The sequence below is a fragment of the Wyeomyia smithii genome, chromosome 1 (genome assembly GCF_029784165.1).
Source record: "Wyeomyia smithii strain HCP4-BCI-WySm-NY-G18 chromosome 1, ASM2978416v1, whole genome shotgun sequence".
Lineage (NCBI taxonomy): Eukaryota > Metazoa > Arthropoda > Insecta > Diptera > Culicidae > Wyeomyia > Wyeomyia smithii.
In genome coordinates, this window is record NC_073694.1 from 185,181,937 (window position 1) to 185,199,315 (window position 17,379).

A 17,379-nucleotide genomic window follows, 5' to 3' on the forward strand; every position below is an offset into this window, starting at 1 on the left:
TTACAGTTCTGCCTCTCTCTAAACTTATCTCTAAACAAACTAAAACATGCATGTAATGAGAAACGTGTTCATTGGGCAGCAAGTTTCAGAAGAGATCATGGTTGTAAACATCTTTCAGAAATCGGATTCGACTATTTTCATCAGTCTCAGCAGTTATTGAGTTGTAAATTGGTACCCTTTGTCAGTTATTAATCGATCACAAAATCACGACTTCTAGATTGTGACCAAACCCACAACAATCAACCCAAGCCACAACAAAACTGGCTGAAAATGAATACGATTTTCACAGTGAAAACAGTTTGATCGTCCAAATTAGCCGCTGATAACGACAGACCATTATCACCCATAATGCCATGGTGGTACATACAAGGAACCCTTCACCGCAACGTCATAGCAGTACCAACCGGAATGCCGCTATATGTCACCCGTACACAGCTGTCATAGCGAAAGTTTGATATTACATTACTGTGCGTCGGTCGGATATCAGCTCCGATGACAGGCAACAGCTGCAGCCAAAGTTATTTCACCTCACCAAACGAATGCTCCCCACACACAAGTGGACGACTCGACTCGACCCCACGTACAAAGCCCCTCCGCTTGAAAGGAAATGGTTAAGCGAAACTCAATTGCTCCATCGGACAAATGCCGGGCGTGCCGTCGTTCGCATTGTATGCCGTCATATGTATTAGAAAACGGACTCTTTGTTGAAATCTGAATTGAAACGGAATCGGGTCAGAAATTCTCATGGTTCTGGCCTGAGGGCGCCTCGGCACTCGTGCACTTTAAACCCATAGCTGGACCAGTAACGAGGCAAGTAAGGGCAGCATCTTCCTTTTACTAACTGATTCGTCTTATCTCATAAACAGGATGTGCTACATTTCCGCAAATTAATTGCTGTCTTCAGCAAGATGTTGTTGGCCAGCAGCGTCTGCAGCTCGGTTCGTTATTCCGCTGATGTCCATAATTCGATTGGAAGTAGTGTTTCCGGGACCTATCGATAAATCACGAGAACGAGCTCTCAAGTTAATGATAAACTGTTGAAACGGCTTTTGAATTCATGAATAATTGGTAGAAAGCAATTAAAAATTGCCATTTGTGTTTTATCAATGTCACTGTATTTGTTACCACCATTGCAGCTAAGGACTGAAAGCACATGGACAGACAGATGTTAAAGAGCGTTCTGGTATGGTTTATCATTAGCAAACTTTGCTCCTTTGATCAGGAAAATTTGTGTATGCTTTGCTAGGAATAATAATTCAACAACAAACCGCATGCTTGTGATGTTATGCCGTTTTGCTATCTAATTAAATAAGTGACTACAACGTTCTCGAATTGATTTCTATAATGCCATACCCTGCCAGCTTTTCCATTCAAGTCTAAATGACCAAGGCCGGTTTTCGTAGCCACATCAAATTAAGAAAACATAAACTGTTTTTAATTCAAGAACCAATTTCAGTCTAGAGCGGTCAATTTCAAATCAAAAACCAAAAAATAATTAGTAAAAAGCAAAGAACAAATGATCCCAAATTTTTTTTTTATTCTCGCTTATTTTCCGTCGGTCTAGCTCCGCCACTGTTGTGGCCAATCACCGACGCCCAGGGAGGCGACTCCACACCCAGGACCCTAACTCACGACCCGTTTATTAACGGACCGGCGCCAACGGCTTTACTTCCTCATGCGATGTAAGGCGTGATCCCAGAGATTTTTCGCCTCAGAAAATCTCCCGGTGTCGGCTAGGATTGAATCTAGACCAGTTGGGTTGGTTGTGAGTGGATCACGCCACCTCACAACCATCGACACCTATGTCGGCGGTGGGATTCGAACCCAGGCGTCGAGCGTGGTTGGCGGAGACGTTACCAACCACACTAGGCCCCCGCTAAATGATCCCAAATTGAACAGGCCAAAACAGCAAATGATTCCATATTATGCTCAGAATCGCCGAAAAGTGCTCCTAAAGGCCAGAAAGGCCAAAATAGAAAATGATCCAGAACTGAGCTCAGAATCGCCCAAAACCCTTTCCAAAGGACAGAAAAGGCCGGAATAGAAAATGATCCCAAGTTGAGCTCAGAATCGCTGAAAAGTGCTTTTAAAGGCCAGAAAAGGCCAAAAAAGAAAATGATCCCAAATTGAGCTCAGAATCGCCGAAAAGTGCTTCTAAAGGCCAGAAAAGGCCAAATAGGAAATGATCCCAAATTGAGCTCAGAATCGCTAAACAGTGCTCCTAAAGGTCAGAAAAGGCCGAATTAGAATATAATCCCAAGTTGAGCTCAGAATCGCTGAAAAGTGCTTCTAAAGGCCAAAAAAGTCAGATTATAAAATGATCCCGGATAGAGCTCAGAATCGCTGGAAAGTGCTTCAAAATGCCAGTAAAGGCCAAAATAGGAAATGATCCCAAATTGAGCTAAGAATCGCTGAAAAGTGCTTCTAAAGGCCAGAAAAGGCCAAAATAGAAAATGATCCCAAATTGAGCTCAGAATCGCTGAAAAGTTCTTTTTAAAGCCAGAAAAGGCCGAAATAGAAAATGATCCCAAATTGAGCTCCGAATCGCTGAAAGGTGCTTTTGAAGGCCACAAAACGCCAAAATAAAAAATGATCCCAAATTGAGCTCAGAATCGCTGAAAAGTTCTTCTTAAGGCCAGAAAAAGCTAGAATAGAAAATGATCCCGAATAGGGCTAAGAATCGCTGAAAAGTGCTTCTAAAGGCCAGAAAAGGCCGAAATCAGAAATTGATCCCAAATTGAGCTCAGAATCGCTGAAAAGTGCTTTTAAAGGCAACAAAACGCCAAAATGAAAAATGATTCCAAATTGAGCTCAGAATCGCCTAAAAGTGCTTCGAAAGGCCAGTAAATGCCAAATAGCAGATGATCCCAAATTGAGCTCAGAATCGCTGAAAAGTTCTTTCTAAGACCAGAAAAGACCAAAATAGAAAATGATCCCAAATTGAGCTCAGAATCGCTAAACAGTGCTCCTAAAGGCCTGAAAAGGCCGAAATAGAAAATGATCCCGAATAGAGCTCAGAATCGCTGAAAAGTGCTTTTAAAGGCCACAAAACGCCAAAATGAAAAATGATCCCAAATTGAGCTCAGAACCGCCGAAAAGTGCTTCTAAAGGCCATAAAACCCCAAAATAGAAAATGATCCCAAATTGAGCTCAGAATCGCTGGAAAGTTCTTTTTAAGGCCAGAAAAGGCAAAATTAGAAAATGATCCCAAATTGGGCTTAAAATCGCTGAAAAGTGCTTCTAAAGGCCAAAAAAGGCCAGATTAAAAAATGATCCCTAATAGAGCTCAGAATCGCTGAAAAGTGCTTTTAAAGGCCACAAAACGCCAAAATGAAAAATGATCCCAAATTGAGCTCAGAAACGCCGAAAAGTGCTTCAAAAGGCCAGAAATGGCCGAAATAGAAAATGATCCCAAGTTGAGCTCAAAATCGCTGAAAAGTGCTTCTAAAGGCCATAAAACCCCAAAATAGAAAATGATCCCAAATTGAGCTCAGAATCGCTGAAAAGTGCTTTTAAAGGCTACAAAACGCCAAAATAAAAAATGATCCCAAATTGAGCTCAGAATCGCCGAAAAGTGCTTCAAAAGGCCAGTAAAGGCCAAATAGCAAATGATCCAAAATTGAGCTCAGAATCGCTGAAAAGTTCTTTTTAAGGCCAGAAAAGGCCGAAATAGAAAATGATCCCAAATTGAGCTCAGAATCGTCGAAAAGTGCTTCAAAACGCCAGTAAAGGCCAAATAGGAAATGATCCCAAATTGAGCTCAGAATCAATGAAAAGTGCTTCTAAAGGCCAGAAAAGGCCAAAATAGAAAATGATCCCAAATTAAGCTCAGAATCGCTAAAAAGGGCTTCTAAAGGCCAGAAAAGGCCAAAATAGAAAATGATCCCGAATTGAGCTCAGAATCGCTGAAAAGTTCTTTTTAGGGCCAGAAAAGGCAAAATTAGAAAATGATCCCAAATTGGGCTAAAAATCGCTGAAAAGTGCTTCTAAAGGCCAAAAAAGGCCAGATTAAAAAATGATCCCTAATAGAGCTCAGAATCGCTGAAAAGTGCTTTTAAAGGCCACAAAACGCCAAAATGAAAAATGATCCCAAATTGAGCTCAGAAACGCCGAAAAGTGCTTCAAAAGGCCAGAAATGGCCGAAATAGAAAATGATCCCTAATAGAGCTCAGAATCGCTGAAAAGTGCTTCTAAAGGCCATAAAACCCCAAAATAGAAAATGATCCCAAATTGAGCTCAGAATCGCTGAAAAGTGCTTTTAAAGGCTACAAAACGCCAAAATAAAAAATGATCCCAAATTGAGCTCAGAATCGCCGAAAAGTGCTTCAAAAGGCCAGTAAAGGCCAAATAGCAAATGATCCAAAATTGAGCTCAGAATCGCTGAAAAGTTCTTTTTAAGGCCAGAAAAGGCCGAAATAGAAAATGATCCCAAATTGAGCTCAGAATCGTCGAAAAGTGCTTCAAAACGCCAGTAAAGGCCAAATAGGAAATGATCCCAAATTGAGCTCAGAATCACTGAAAAGTGCTTCTAAAGGCCAGAAAAGGCCAAAATAGAAAATGATCCCAAATTAAGCTCAGAATCGCTGAAAAGGGCTTCTAAAGGCCAGGAAAGGCCAAAATAGAAAATGATCCCAAATTGAGCTCAGAATCGCTGAAAAGTTCTTTTTAGGGCCAGAAAAGGCAAAATTAGAAAATGATCCCAAATTGGGCTAAAAATCGCTGAAAAGTGCTTCTAAAGGCCAAAAGAGGCCAGATTAAAAAATGATCCCTAATAGAGCTCAGAATCGCTGAAAAGTGCTTTTAAAGGCCACAAAACCCAAAAATAAAAAATGATCCCAAATTGAGCTCAGAATCGCCGAAAAGTGCTTCAAAAGGCCAGTAAAGGCCAAATAGCAAATGATCCAAAATTGAGCTCAGAATCGCTGAAAAGTTCTTTTTAAGGCCAGAAAAGGCCGAAATAGAAAATGATCCCGAATAGAGCTCAGAATCGCTGAAAAGTGGTTTTAAAGGCCACAAAACGCAAAAATGAAAAATGATCCCAAATTGAGCTCAGAATCGCCGAAAAGTGCTTCAAAAGGCCAGAAATGGCCGAAATAGAAAATGATCCCAAATTGAGCTCAGAATCGCTGAAAAGTGCTTTTAAAGGCCACAAAACGCCAAAATGAAAAATGATCCCAAATTGAGCTCAGAATCGCCGAAAAGTGCTTCAAAAGGCCAGAAATGGCCGAAATAGAAAATGATCCCAAATTATCCCAAATTGAGCTCAGAATCGCTGAAAAGTTCTTCTAAAGCCAGAAAAAGCTAGAATAGAAATAGATCGCGAATAGGGCTACGAATCGCTGAAAAGTGCTTCTAAAGGCCAGAAAAGGCCGAAATAGAAAATGATCCCAAATTGAGCTCAGAATCGTCGAAAAGTGCTTCAAAACGCCAGTAAAGGCCAAATAGGAAATGATCCCAAATTTAACTCAGAATCACTGAAAAGTGCTTCTAAAGGCCAGAAAAGGCCAAAATAGAAAATGATCCCAAATTAAGCTCAGAATCGCTGAAAAGGGCTTCTAAAGGCCAGAAAAGGCCAAAATGGAAAATGATCCCAAATTGAGCTCAGAATCGCTGAAAAGTGCTTCTATAGGCCAGAAAAGGCCAACAAAGAAAATGATGCCAAATTGAGCTCAGAATCGCTGAATAGAGCTTCTAAAGGCCAGAAAAAGCTAGAATAGAAAATGATCCCGAATAGGGCTAAAAATCGCTGAAAAGTGCTTCTAAAGGCCAGAAAAGGCCAACAAAGAAAATGATCCCAAATTGAGCTCAGAATCGCTGAAAAGTTCTTTTTAGGGCCAGAAAAGGCAAAATTAGAAAATGATTCCAAATTGGGCTAAAAACCGCTGAAAAGTGCTTCTAAAGGCCAAAAAAGGCCAGATTAAAAAATGATCCCTAATAGAGCTCAGAATCGCTGAAAAGTGCTTTTAAAGGCCACAAAACGCCAAAATGAAAAATGATCTCAAATTGAGCTTAGAATCGCCGAAAAGTGCTAAAAAAGGCCAGAAATGGCCGAAATAGAAAATGATCCCAAATTGAGCTCAGAATCGCTGAAAAGTGCTTCTAAAGGCCAGAAAAGGCCAAAATAGAAAATGATCCCAAATTGAGCTCAGAATCGTTGAAAAGTGCTTCAAAAGGCCAGTTAAGGCCAAATAGCAAATGATCCAAAATTGAGCTCAGAATCGCTGAAAAGTTCTTCTAAAGGCCAGAAAAAGCTAGAATAGAAAATGATCCCGAATAGGGCTAAGAATCGCTGAAAAGTGCTTCTAAAGGCCAGAAATGGCCGAAATCAGAAAATGATCCCAAATTGAGCTCAGAATCGCTGAAAAGTGCTTCAAAAGGCCAGTTAAGGCCAAATAGCAAATGATTCAAAATTGAGCTCAGAATCGCTGAAAAGTTCTTTTTAAGGCCAGAAAAGGCCGAAATTGAAAATGATCCCGAATAGAGCTCAGAATCGCTGAAAAGTGCTTTTAAAGGCCACAAAACGCCAAAATGAAAAATGATCCCAAATTGAGCTCAGAATCGTCGAAAAGTGCTTCAAAACGCCAGTAAAGGCCAAATAGGAAATGATCCCAAATTGAGCTCAGAATCGCTGAAAAGTGCTTCTAAAGGCCAGAAAAGGCCAAAATAGAAAATGATCCCAAATTGAGCTCAGAATCGCTGAAAAGTGCTTCTAAAGGCCAGAAAAGGCCAAATTGGAAGATGATCCCAAATTGAGCTCAGAGTCGCTGAAAAGTGCTTCTATAGGCCAGAAAAGGCCAACAAAGAAAATGATCCCAAATTGAGCTCAGAATCGCTGAAAAGTTCTTTTTAGGGCCAGAAAAGGCAAAATTAGAAAATGATCCCAAATTGGGCTAAAAATCGCTGAAAAGTGCTTCTAAAGGCCAAAAAAGACCAGATTAAAAAATGATCCCTAATAGAGCTCAGAATCGCTGAAAAGTGCTTTTAAAGGCCACAAAACGCCAAAATGAAAAATGATCCCAAATTGAGCTCAGAATCGCCGAAAAGTGCTTAAAAAGGCCAAAAATGGCCGAAATAGAAAATGATCCCAAATTGAGCTCAGAATCGCTGAAAAGTTCTTCTAAAGGCCAGAAAAAGCTAGAATAGAAAATGATCCCGAATAGGGCTAAGAATCGCTGAAAAGTGCTTCTAAAGGCCAGAAATGGCCGAAATCAGAAAATGATCCCCAATTGAGCTCAGAATCGCTGAAAAGTGCTTTTAAAGGCTACAAAACGCCAAAATAAAAAATGATCCCAAATTGAGCTCAGAATCGCCGAAAAGTGCTTTTTAAGGCCAGAAAAGGCCGAAATTGAAAATGATCCCTAATAGAGCTCAGAATCGCTGAAAAGTGCTTTTAAAGGCCACAAAAAGCCAAAATGAAAAATGATCCCAAATTGAGCTCAGAATCGCCGAAAAGTGCTTCAAAAGGCCAGGAATGGCCGAAATCAGAAAATGATCCCAAATTGAGCTCAGCATCGCTGAAAAGTTCTTCTAAAGGCCAGAAAAAGCTAAAATAAAAAATGATCCCAAATTGAGCTCAGAATCGCCGAAAAGTGCTTAAAAAGGCCAAAAATGGCCGAAATAGAAAATGATCCCAAATTGAGCTCAGAATCGCTGAAAAGTTCTTCTAAAGGCCAGAAAAAGCTAGAATAGAAAATGATCCCGAATAGGGCTAAGAATCGCTGAAAAGTGCTTCTAAAGGCCAGAAATGGCCGAAATCAGAAAATGATCCCCAATTGAGCTCAGAATCGCTGAAAAGTGCTTTTAAAGGCTACAAAACGCCAAAATAAAAAATGATCCCAAATTGAGCTCAGAATCGCCGAAAAGTGCTTTTTAAGGCCAGAAAAGGCCGAAATTGAAAATGATCCCTAATAGAGCTCAGAATCGCTGAAAAGTGCTTTTAAAGGCCACAAAAAGCCAAAATGAAAAATGATCCCAAATTGAGCTCAGAATCGCCGAAAAGTGCTTCAAAAGGCCAGGAATGGCCGAAATCAGAAAATGATCCCAAATTGAGCTCAGCATCGCTGAAAAGTTCTTCTAAAGGCCAGAAAAAGCTAAAATAAAAAATGATCCCAAATTGAGCTCAGAATCGCTGAAAAGTTCTTCTAAAGGCCAGAAAAAGCTAGAATAGAAAATGATCCCGAATAGGGCTAAGAATCGCTGAAAAGTGCTTCTAAAGGCCAGAAATGGCCGAAATCAGAAAATGATCCCCAATTGAGCTCAGAATCGCTGAAAAGTGCTTTTAAAGGCTACAAAACGCCAAAATAAAAAATGATCCCAAATTGAGCTCAGAATCGCCGAAAAGTGCTTTTTAAGGCCAGAAAAGGCCGAAATTGAAAATGATCCCTAATAGAGCTCAGAATCGCTGAAAAGTGCTTTTAAAGGCTACAAAACGCCAAAATAAAAAATGATCCCAAATTGAGCTCAGAATCGCTGAAAAGTGCTTCTTAAGGCTAGAAAAGGCCAAAAAAGAAGATGATCCCAAATTGAGCTCAGAATCGCTGAAAAGTGCTCTTAAAGGCCACAAAACGCCAAAATAAAAAATGATCCCAAATTGAGCTCAGAATCGTCGAAAATTGCTTCAAAACGCCAGTAAAGGCCAAATAGGAAATGATCCCAAATTGAGCTCAGAATCGCTGAAAAGTGCTTCTAAAGGCCAGAAAAGGCCAAACAAGAAAATGATCCCAAATTGAGCTCAAAATCGCTGAAAAGTGCTTGTAAAAGCTGGAAAAGGCCAAAATTGAAAATAATCTCAAATTGAGCTCAGAATCACTGAAAAGTGCTTCTAAAGGCCAGAAAAGGCCAAAATAGAAAATGATCCCAATTTGAGCTTAGAATCACCGAGCTGTGCTGATTTAAAAAATAAACAAATATTCACACGCGTCAGAGAAATCTCTCAGCTTTGTCTCGCTTGTCTCGTGTATTCTATGCTCCAAAGCAACCCGTTTCTATGTGAGCAACTCTCTCGGCGAGTTTGTATTAGTTTTGTTCACAGGAATGCGAGACTTTTCGTCAAACGGTGCGAACAATGTACTCCGTCAGGACATAGAACCTGTACGTGCAGTGAAAAACCTATATTTTTCCGGCCCGTTGCAGTGAAAATTTTAAAAAGAGTACTAGTTGGTGTTTCCGGTTGATGTGCGTATATTCAACATTTCTAGATATCAGGACACACGATAATTCAGTTTCCACAACACTCCAATCGGGTGAAAAATCAATTGGAAAATTACCCCATCCCCTAAGGTGAAAGGTACGAAGCGAAGGAAAACTGTAACGAAAACACAAGGTGAATATAGCATACTGGAATGCTTTCTAGCAGAACGAAGTCAGAGCATAACCACAAACACAGTCGAAAACCAGTATTTCCGTATTGCGCATGCCTCGCGTACCGAAATTCACCACTCTCGAGTAAAACACATGTGTTGAACCCTTAAAACAGAGCGCTCGCCAGAAAAAGGCTCTCAGTTTTCCGTGAACTACCGAACTGGCTCGAGAGCATCGACAAGACTTCGATGGGAAACTCTTTGCTGCTGGCGGAAAAAAGTGAAAACTGTTATTTTTTCCTGTTATTGCAGCAGTTCAGTGCAGAAACGACCGAGAGATTAACTAGGATCAAAGTCGTTTCCATATTTATGCAAATTGATACTCGCACAGGGAAGTGAATCCGTCCTGGGGTGTAAGCGAAAACCGACTTTCGGCATTTTTCAACTCATCCGCAAGTACCGATTGGGGTCGACAGAACCGCAGTGGCGTGAAACTTTACAGCGAAAGAAACTATTTCAAGGATTAAATCGCTTTTCCGTGTGGTACTCCCGACGCGTCACAGGCGCCAGACCCCCCACCGCAGTGTAGTGTAATTCTCAGCCTTATCGATGCTTTGGTGCTTCTCTTTATCCACAACACGAAAGTGGTGAGCAAAGGTTTCGTGTGTATACGCAGTGAAATATTAGTATCACCCAAAAAAATAAGAACCAACACCGAAGTGAGAGAGGGATTGAGCAAGGACGAACAAGCAGTAAATTATACACGACGTCAATAGGCATAGTGGAAAGCAAGGCACGAATTCAGAGCCTCTGAACCGGAATCCTGGTGAATATGTCGAACAAGGTTTCAACAAGTTATTGCTGTGCAACTCGCTGCAGTTTCCCCCGGTGTTAGTGATTCCGTTCGAGAGGGTGATGGGAATTTCGCCACGGGACGCGGGAAAAGTGCATTGTTATACTAACCAGAATCAGCTGGAAAATAGGGCTGATGAATAATTGAAAAGCGGCTCAGCCAACCGCCGACTGGAGAAGTGCTGCACGTGTGATTTCGCCTGAATTCCGACGCACAAGTTTGGTGTTGGTGTGCCCATGAATCGAACACCAGGTTCAATGGTTTAAGCTTGTTAATATGTAATCAAGTTAGGTTTTTTTTTTGAATTTGACGAAAGTTCTCCTCTCGGTACGGTTAACACAAAACAAGCTACCGACTGGCCGGCAATTTCCATCGGGGTTGTTACGTATATTGCGTGAAGGTAAGCACTTTTAGGAGATCGAAATTCGGGCTAGCGCCTGACTCGGGTTATAATTTCCATGAATAAATTACCTGTTCCGAGATCGAATCCGAAAGGCATTCGGACCATTTTCCACTTACGATTCTTGCCAACGACAGTTTTCCTACATAAATAATGGCTTTACAGGAGGTAGTTTCTTACCAGTAAGCGCATTCATCGAAATACCATCCCCCACGTTCAGCCCACCGCTTTTGACGCATGATAACGATCATTCACCAATCGTCTAACATAGAGTTTTACAAGCTGCCCTATTTTTAGTATCTATTGGATATGGAAGGGTCTCTACTCACACAAATTTGAAATTATCATCACACAGGACGGTAAATGTGATAACATTCGATTATAGGACTTAACACTGATTATCATGATTGAATAAAATATTGTTTTTTTCGTTATTCGTTTCGCAAAAAATCACAATCAAACCTCAATTATAACGCAGATTGATTAAAACAATGTTAACATTTCCATTGGATTCAGTGATGAACTAATTTTGGTTCTCAAACAAACCTTTTGAGTTTATCCTAAAAAAATTGCTCTGCGGGTTAATAAATCTACTACAATTTTCGTGAGGTTATTGTATATGAGTATCGGCTCTATTATCGTCAGGTTTTACCTATTATCATCATTATGATGTCCTAGACCGCTAGTTTCTTGCATGATGGTTCTTCATAATGCAGAGTATCTTCCTGCAAAAGATTAGTTCTCTACGACTTAATTAACCCCCCGGACGATAATAGGTGAAACCTGACGATAAAAGAGCCGATTCTCTATTTGTTTGGAATTACTGAAAATGTTTCACTGCCGGTTTACATATTCCCCTCAACGATGTACAATTGTTGAATTTGAGACTCTTCATATTACTTTTACGGTCTAACATTGTCATATGTAACCCTCAGTTTGTTAAGTTCATTTCCCTGGTGTTAGATATATTCCGCAATTCTATTATTGCAAATACTACTATTGAGAATGAGTGACATGCTTATCATTTATTCGTGCTTGTGTGTCTACTTTTATGTTTCCATTCATGCGTACTGCTCGTCTATATCCAGCCTCTAAATGAAGAATTCCGCATGAAAATAGGGTGAGTGAAAAGCCTGAGAATAAAGTTAAATTTTTTGTCAACGGCTGGATTCTACTAAGATTCGAGCCCATTACCATCAGCTTGTCAAAGTGAATACTGCTGTGATATGACAAAATGACATTTCAATTCACAACAATTTGTTAATTATTTTAAGCCCTATCTTTTGGTATCTTTCTTTTCGTTTTTACTTATTAGTACGCTTCAAAAAAAAAAAAAAAAACAAAGTGACGTAGGCACCTTTTTAATACAAAAGGGACAAGAAATTCATTCGTTTTTGGGCCGTACTGAAAAAGTGATCACTTGGATCTGAGTCACAATGTCATCTCACGGCAGAATATACGTCAACTGGCGTATTAGTTCAGTATCGTACCTCGAGATAGATATATAAAAATACTATAGAATAATACTTCAAGCTTTACCTCTCAGCTCTCAGAAGTACAATGGAGGTTTAACAAACCAGTCGTCGCATGTCCGAATCCTAGCTTATCCCATTGAGGAGTATAGCATTTTACTTACTCTACTTTTACCTACTTTTATAGTGACAGATCATAGAGATCCTATGCCGAATCCAGAATATGCCTTCATGAAACTCGGTGTCCCTTACACCCACTGCTTGAACATCGTCGTCGACACTGTAGAGATGGTCGGGTATGGGAAATTTGTTACCCGTACCCGACTCAACGAAAATTTTCAAACCCGTACCCGACCCGAACCCGAAGTCTGGTTTGTTTAAAATACCCGTACCCGACCCGAACCCGAAAAATATCTATTCGAACTACCCGTACCCGACCTGCACATGCGGCATCCTTGGTCACAGTACAAACCAAGACTATGCTATCGCTGTCAAATCTCATATATTTGTTTCGTACTAAACATCTCAATGCACAATGGGAAAGCGCTGGTTATCAAAACAAATGTTTGAACGTCAGCTGTTTCATAATATTTTTCCATTATTGATATAACATTCAAGTGCTTAAGTCCAAAATTTGGGTGCAATATCATAAAATTTGATTTTTTATAACTTTTCCAAGCTCGGCATACTGACGATTTTTGACATATCTAAAAAATATATATCATTACTTTGAAATTTGGTTGATTTGAGGAGTTGTGCAAAAACTACGTAATCTGTTTTTGTAAAGAGGACGCCCTGTGGCGTTGCTTGTGGTTGAGGATCATATAATTCTGTTTAATAAAAAAGTGAGGGGAAAAGTGCTAAAAAATCATAAGAAATTAAGTCACGTGCTTTGTGAACGTCCCCAAATAAAGTGGAATGGAGATTCGTGTTCAGCACCCCAAAATTAAGTAAATACCATATTTTTGTCGTATTTATCGACACTTTCTTTACTTGACAAACATTTGTATTAAGTCGCCCCACTGTGCAATGCTCCGCGGTTTTCCTGACAGTTATAAAAAAAACCGACAAAAATTCCATTTAAATAAAAACCGTTGCAGGCAGAACTATTCAATCTAACATTAGAAAGCGATAGCATGATGTCATTCCCTTGGTGCATAGACTGCCGACAACTGTCAGAATAGGTATTGGGCGATATCTCGTTGAGTGAGGATGTGCAATTTTTTCTCCGATCTCACCGATTATCGACATTAAGAAAACACCTAGGCTTGAAATGATAAAAATTAAATTCTCATAATGCACGAAAATTGAATTACCCGTACTCGACCAATTGAGAATTTTTCAAACCCGTACCCGACCCGAACCCGAAGCCCTGGTTTTTTAATTACCCGTACCCGACCCGAACCCGTAAAATATTTTTTGGCCGACGGGTTCGGGTCGGGTTTCGGGTTTCGGGTAAAAATACCCGTACCCGACCATCTCTAGTCGACAGCACACATTCAACGCCTACGGGATCTCATCGCCTCTATCGGGTCCATACTTGCTATGTGACCAGTCCCTTGACCCCAAGCGCTCGCCGATCGGCCTGCTTTCACGTCCACGATTCATGTCCGTAGAGCGCCACGGAGAGGTTCAGCGTCTTGTAGAGCACAAATTTCGTGCGGCTACGCAATCCGTAATAACGTCCACAAAACTGACTTGATAACTTCCCACAAATCTTCGTACTACGGGCGAAGGACGGTGAAAGATGATCTAGGAGAGCACTTTGTAGGCTGCGTTGAGAATCTTGAGCGCTCGGTAGTTCTCACATTCTAACTTGTCGCCCTTTGTTGTATATTGGGCATACCGTAAAACGGGGTGAATAGAAACAGCGGGGCGAATAGAAACAAAACGTCTAATTATTTTTGAAGAAAAAAAAATCGTCCTATCTTGAAAAATGTTATTACAAGTCTTTGATAACATTCAGAAATCATGTAAAAAAATTTCTCGGATAGTTCAATAGTAAACAGGTAACTCATTTATGGGCTAATAGTACTACTGTCAGTTTGTTAAAAAAAATACAAAATGGAGTCTCGAGTTTAGAGCGTTTCCACGTGCCAAAAAACGTTGCCTATGGAAGCCATTTCGTTCCACTTCGAGATTGTTCATGTGCTGTTTTGGGTCGGTAGTAAAGCGATTCAAGTTTCCATAGTGAATATGAGGATTGTTCTTGGATATTCATCAACCTTCTACTTATGTTCTATGGAAAACTTCCGGTTCACAAATTTACGAGGCGAATAGAAACAACGTCATAGCGAATATTTTTACACAAAACCAAGAAATTTGAGAAATGTAGTATGTTTTGTACATTCTCTGACCATTTTGGTCACGACTTACGAAAAGAAAGGTCCAAAAAAGGGACAAAAACCGGATCCACTCCGTCTGATGCAAGTTCTGAATTCCTTCTCCTGGCCAACCTGAGCGTTTCACGCAAAAGTTATACCGTGCGTAACCAGATCATTTATGAGCTTTTTTAGAGCATTCACTGATCTAGTTTCAATCCAGTACAACGCATGTGCATTGGGCATAACGCATTTGATGCTCTAGCATATTTTGAATATATTTGACAGCTCCGAACCACTTCGCTTAGAACGATTTCATCGATGTTGGTAACGTCATAATAATTTGTAGTGGTGTTGGTAACGTTTTTAAGGAGACTGCTCTCGTTGATGCAGTATAACCAGCATTGATTGCTGATAAAGTACCTCACTTTTAAATTTATTGAAATTTTACCTGATCGATCCATTCTCAAGAACCAGATCATTCAAAAACAACATTGAATCAATAAAAATAATAATAAGAGTAGACATTGTATATGTTTTCAAAAATTTTGCATATGTTGCGATTTTGCAACTATGATGTTACTGTTTACTGTTTAAATTCATGTTCCCGTTACAGACCATTTGTGAGAAATTTCTACATTCTTCGGCTTATGTAGAAAGCATGTTTCAATATATAGTTGAAACAAGTCTAAAGCCAGGAATTGCATAACCACTAAGCTGAGTATCTCAATTTTAAAAGCAAAAAGCTACGTTGCAGACCAAAGAGGAGATACTAATATTAAATTAACGAAAACTTTAAAAGATAAATTAAACAAAAATATGCATAAACATCACGTAGAGTAAAATGAATAATAATCAGTTAATACATTGAATTATCGCCTTATTTATTGAAAGTTTAAAACCCAAAACAAGCTAAAGCAAGAACAAAACTAATATGTTTACATATGCTCTTCAAGTTAGAATTTTCCATCCGACATTCTAGTTTGCTCGATACAGATTTTTCGGCCCGAGATACAGAGAAACAGATATTGTCGAAAAAAAATATAGGTATAAATGTGGCAACCCTGCTTACACCACAGCTGAGCGGGAGAAGAGTAGTGAATCACTCTAGAGAGAATACATAGCAGAACGTCGCGCGGAGTACACTGCTTAGATCAATTCGATGAGCAGACAAGCGTAACGTACTGCTGGTTTTTTTTTTTCAGTTTAGAAATGCATAGTAAACACCGTTTTTTACTTTCCTACCTTTATGTTTCTCTCACAGTAAAAGCCCGTTCTGCAGTGATCTCTGTTGTGTTTGAGCGATTGTCCTTTCGTGTGAAAAAGATCACACCAGTTTGGAGAAATATTTCAGATTCCACAGCGGTGTTTTTTTGCGAACTCCACATATGCTCTCTCCAAGCAAGAGTATCGCTTTGCTCAGCAGTGTGAGACTTGCTTATAGTGGACGTGAATAACGGCGCAAGACGATTTGCCTTGCCGTGTAGTAATGATACACTGTAGGCCTCTGAAATCTCATCAGAAAAATTTATTTGGCATTTTTCGATTTTTGGAAACTTTAAGAATGTCTGTGTATAAAACTAACTGTATGTGATCGATTTTCAAGAGATAGAACGAAAATGTCTTCGGCAAAGTTTTTTTACATAAGATTGTCTATAACTTTGCTGAAGACATCGTCTTGATTTGATTAGTAAGGCTGATACAAATTTCGAATTCTTTTTATGTCCAAGGTTATCAAAGTTAGCAGAGGGGGTGGCAAAAAATAAATAACACCGAGACGAAAAAAAAGAAACATCTTTGATCAAAGTTTGTTATGACGTTTGTAACTTGCACTCAAATAAATGTTGAAAAATAACACTTTATTATTATTATTATTTATTTCGCTTGCTTTTCGACGACACTCTCGCTGTCACCTGACTCGTTTGTTGCTAAATTAAGCATTTATGCTGTCGGAAACCAATGAAATGAACAAAACGGTTTAAGCTTTTTTTTCTTCCCCTTCCAATATTCAAAATTTTTAAAGGGGGGGGGGGGGGGTTGACATAAAATGAAAATAAAATTTGTAACGGCCTAAATAAAAAAATCAAATTTTTATCTCACTTTTAGGTGAAATAGTCAAAAATTTGATTGCATCAAAAGATGTCCCTCAAAATCTATAAAAACTTTGTCGAATACACTTTAGCATTTTAATGGCATTTTTATACTCAAAAGACCGACGATCACGTTTTTCGCGTTTTAAACCACTGTGAGTGGCGTCATTTTGAATTTTCGAGAAATCGGAAATTTTCAATGTTATTTCGATGCCATTTTGTTTTGAAGCCAAATGTCAAAATTCTAAGAGTTTGTCCACATATTAGCAGTTTCTTACCAATCTTTAAAAAACAGATTTTGAATCAGACAAAAACTGAGCTCAAAACGGTGATTCTTCAAAAACGGTTTTGGCATGGTTTAGCTTCGCCAATCAGGAGAATAATAACCTTGAGCAAAGCGTCTTTCTGTGAAGTATTTATTCCCTGTGGACGATCTACTCGTTTTAAATGATCATTCAAATTGAAATTGTCAGAATTCAGAAGAGACCGTTTTTAGATGTTTAGCTGTTAAAAGCTTTCAGACTTCAACTTTTAATTTCGCTTTTGTCGAGGTAAGTAATGGATGGATGTCTCCGCCTTCTCCCTTACATTGCAGCAAAGAAGCTGTCTGCGAACATAAATATGTGCCAATAAATACTTGAGGAAAATATTACTTTTTCTAGGCAGAGTTATTGTGAGTGAGACAAGTATGGGATCAATTTGCTTCTCGATGGCCTAAATAAATGTATATAAGCCTCTACTTTATTTTTCATTGTAATTTTCACGCAAAATGCAACTTTTTTTTTATAAAAAAAACAAAGCCTTGGTGCTACATTCCGATTCGGAACTTGAGCTTCAGTTTTTTACACACAGACTTTGCAGCCGACTGGTTAGTGTACAGCAGCGGTTCTCAACCTGGGGTACGCGTACCCCTGGGGGTACTCGAAGGCCTTCAGGGGGTACGC

General features: G+C 39.5%; 1 protein-coding gene across 1 annotated transcript in view; it reads left to right on the top strand.

The window, feature by feature from the left end:
• The first annotated feature begins 9,063 nt into the window (after nt 1-9,063).
• LOC129718259 (uncharacterized) overlaps nt 9,064-17,379 on the top strand; it is a 220,933-nt gene continuing 212,617 nt past the window's right edge. Inside the window, exon 1 of the mRNA XM_055668853.1 lies at nt 9,064-10,552. The gene's annotated coding sequence lies outside the window, so the exon portion shown is untranslated. The remainder of the gene's footprint in view (nt 10,553-17,379) is intronic.